Source organism: Anas acuta, chromosome 17, assembly GCF_963932015.1.
Source record: "Anas acuta chromosome 17, bAnaAcu1.1, whole genome shotgun sequence".
Taxonomy (NCBI): Eukaryota; Metazoa; Chordata; class Aves; order Anseriformes; family Anatidae; genus Anas; species Anas acuta.
Window position 1 is genome coordinate 11,151,372 of NC_088995.1, and position 4,074 is coordinate 11,155,445.

Genomic DNA, 4,074 nt, shown 5'->3' on the forward strand with positions numbered 1-4,074 from the left:
TGAATGGATATGAGGTGGATGGATCCTGTGTGTGTCGTTTGCAAAGCACACCTACCATGGAGCATATGTTTCAAAAGCCTATTTCAGCCATGTAAGTGCAGAGCATGTGGGGATCTTTGGATGAGATAACCATGAAAGTTCATAAAATGGCATTATAATCTGGTTCTAATCCTGGGCACAGGTGGTTTAGCAGGAATATAGCTTTACAGTATTCAACTTTTTTTTTTTTCCAGTACAGTCATTTGAACAGATGGTAAAAGGTTTTTTTTTTGTTGTTTGTGTGTGTGTGTTTGTGTGTGTGTGTTTAATAAATACAAACCAATGCTATTTTTTCTTAGGAAAAACTCACCTTGTAGAAACTGCAGTGTCTGGTAAAATTCGGTGAGTAACAGCATGATCCTATTTTTGCAGCCCGAGTGTTAGGAATCCATCTGGCCCCAGGATCGGCCCTCATTTCTCACAGAAAGATGTCTAAAATAATAGATGGAAAAACAAGGAAGTAAGTACTTATAAATAGGTGTTGGTTATGACTAATTTTCAGACTCACTATGACAACATGCAGATGAACTGCTGTGTTCTTGGCCACAATCTTCTGTATCAAGAGGCACATGCTTTGTACTGCTATCTTGTTGGCAGTTTCCCAGTGTTAAGCTGTGATTTGCAGTAAGAGACATACCAGTTAGATGTTCGGTTGGAAACATGGTCTAAAATTAAGGCACAGGAAAGGGGCATCAGCCAGTTTGTCACCGGTTCCTGCCTCCACTACAAATTACTGCTGGACTTGTACATCTTCCTGTGCCTCCTCGCTCCATGTCAGATAGGGATGTGACTTCTTGGCCTCACAAATGTGTTGTGACTGTCCATGAGAGTCTCAAATCCTATCATTCTGCAATCAGCTGTGTGGCTGGAGCCAAGCAGATGCATCCCACAGGCATCCAGGAGCAATAGGGCAGATTTGGGGCATATTTAGCCTCAAATGAAAGTATCATTTCAGGTCATGTTCCTGGGGAGGAAGTTTTTGTGTGTTTGTGTGATGTGTGTTGCTGACAGTAGTCTTGGTCTTTTGCACTGACTTTGAAAGGCTGTTTTAGTAAAGATATGATAGAAATTTCAGCCTTGATCCCTCCTTTGACCTCCTGCATATCTCCTCATAATCCAAACCCTCTTCATAATACCCACACAGCATTATCCTCATTCCAAGAGACCATATGCCTGGTTGCCTCAAGCAATTCAACTTTTCCATGCCTGCTTATTGGGATAGTTGTACACATAAATAGTAATTAAAATTACTGAGCAGAAATATAGTAAAACAGCTGTAGGTTGGGAGTGACCTTAAAAAGGTCACCATGAGAAAACTCAATAATTTCTGTCTTTCTTGTATCTATTTTATTGCATAGAAATACATCTATATTTACCTACAGCACTGCATTCGTAGCACATGAAGATTATTAAAGAAGGAATAACATTGCCTGATGGTGCAAAAAATAGTGTCTTTACTAGTATGGTGGTTTAGTCAATAATCCCCTTCTAGTAAAGGGGGCAGGAAATGGTTAAAAGTTATTAATCGTTGGGATTTTTAACACAGGAAAGCACAACCTGCTCTAAGGACCTGGAAAGTTAGATGTATGCATGTGAAAACAAAAATAGCAGGAGTTTATTTAACTGTAAAGGCAAATCAAATATATTTATTTTCACTTATATTAAAGCAGAGAATGGCTACATTTTTCAAAACATGTAAAACCTCACAAGAAAATATACCGTGATAGTTTACTATGTTTCTCCTTCTTTTTTAATTCAGAGTTTATAAAACTATTCTTTATGACTATTTTACTTTTCATTTATTTTGAAACCTTTTTTTCTTGTGTTAAATCTACAAGAATTAGGTATCTGTACAGACTCTTTTTTTATACATATCTAAAGCCCTGGGTGCTGCAGAACTTCATTGCAGTACTGTGCCACAAATGATGGAGAGAGTCCTTCAGGGTACAAAAGACTTTGGGTGTGCTATCCCCCCATATTTATATATATGCACATATATACATTTATATATATATATATATGTTTATATATATGTGCATATATCCACAGAGATTTCCAAACGATGGGCTCATGACCAGAAGGAACCTGAGCATCCTGCCCTTGGATGGAGTCCTCAGACAACTTGTGCGCTCAGAAAAACTTTGCCCACCTGAGGATGAGACCTGCAGTGTTTTTCTGTCTTTCTAGGTCCAGTGTGTCTGTGCGTCCTCCTAGCTCAAACACCAGGCAGTTTAAGCAGTGAGCTCTTCTGTGGTATCTGCACATGGCAGGGATGAGGCAGACCTAGGAACCAATGACAATTTGTGTTTGCAGCTGTGCCACTGACTCACTCTGTCACCTCGGGAAAGTCACGTCACGCTCAGCAGCTGATACTCCAGTATGACACAGAAGTTGAGATCCCTGGATTTTCATTGCTAAATGACTTGCCTTTCTGAGTCTGGGGCCAGATTGGAAGCAGTTGGCAACAGGGCATTGCTTGGTAGAGGCTTTTGGTTGAAGGCATGGACACTGTCTTGTGGCAGAGGTGTGGAGCTTCAGAGGGCTTTTTCACAATCCTTGGCTCAGGTCAAAAAAAAAAAAAAAAATAATATAAAAGGGAAAAGAAGTATCTTCAGCTGACTTGAAGGGAAATAGATGGTGTCAAAAGAGAACAAAGAGTATTTGGGTTTATTGCTGGCAAGAAATACTTCCTCCAGTCACTATCATCATGAAGGATTGTCTGGGTAAGGCAGCATGGTGTTAAGTATACAGAAGGTCCCTTCTTCCTGCTCCAGGTGGATTCCCATCGTTAGGTTTCAGAATGTCAGAAGGTTATAATGTAGGCAGGGCCTTGACACGGGCAGGGGTATAAGGCAGAGCAACAGCATAAATCTTCAGAGCCCTTTAACACGTTTCACTGGGTACAGAAGGCAAACTGGCAAGAAGACGTACAAATGGAGCTCTGTCCTCACAGGATAGCCATTAGTTTTTGACAATTCCAAATTGTTCTGTATTTATCTTTGAGGGATACTTTTAGTATAAAAAGTATTATTATTTTTAATTATTGTAAGCAGCAACCAGTCTCACAATGCCATGTGTCTGTCAACTGAACCATTAAAAAAACAAAAACAAAACCAAAAAACATAAAGATGCTTTGTAAAAGTAATTCCCCTTCCCAAGTTGTTGAAGTTGTCATGAAGACAACATTTGTAATTTTCTAGGCCAATTTGCAGCTTAAAGTTATGTTTTACATGACATTAATTTTGTTACAAAATATAAATTAAATCGGAAGTTACAGTAAATTCCTTATTACTGTTCATTTTGCAGCTATATAAAGTCACACAGGATCTGAAATCCAGATTTAAAAAAAATAAATTAAAAAAGTATACTGTGTATTTCAGCTATAGCTACAGCAATGGCTGATGTATGTAGGTTTTGCTAATATTTTTAAAAGTGTGCTGCATAAATTCCTACTAATAGCAACAATTATTTTAGCTAATGAAACCATTTTAAAGTAGTTTTCATACATGTATGTTCCTTCTATTTGAAGCAAAGTCACTGGTAAGTGACACCAGGTTATAACAGTAAAATGCTAGTGGTAAATCAGAATAGAAATACAATTCTCTTCAGAGCTTCTCTCTGAAACTCCTCCCATCAAGAACTCTCTCTTGAAATTGGTTGGTGTAAATGATGTAAAACCATGAATGCCGTGGAGGAAGCAAGCAAGGAATGAGTATTCTCTGTTTCCCACAGCACAAGAAGTAGTGAGCACTACAAGAAATCACCAAAAAGCAGAATGGAAACACAAGGCAGAACCTTTTAAAGAAAATAGATTAATTGCCACAGGATGTTGTGAAAACCATATCACTGGATGAGACAAGCAGCAAAGGTATCCTCTAGTGCAGCATTAATGCTGCTGTTGTTCCTTGCAATCTCCTGCAGAGGCTGTGAAAGCGATGCTCTCTTTAGTCGAGGCTGTTGATTTTTGAAGCCTAGTTCCTTGGGTGCTCCATGACTGCCTAATTACATGCTCAAGAACAAATTAATCACTTCAGT

The 4,074-nt window shown here is 38.8% G+C and overlaps 1 long non-coding RNA gene across 1 annotated transcript; it reads right to left on the bottom strand.

Annotated features, from left to right (window-relative positions):
- Positions 1–289: 289 nt before the first annotated feature.
- Positions 290–3,037, bottom strand: LOC137841137 (uncharacterized). Its single transcript, XR_011088469.1, has 2 exons — positions 2,189–3,037; positions 290–471 (listed from the first exon to the last, which is right to left on the bottom strand). It is a non-coding gene; the product is annotated as an uncharacterized lncRNA (long non-coding RNA).
- Positions 3,038–4,074: the final 1,037 nt, after the last annotated feature.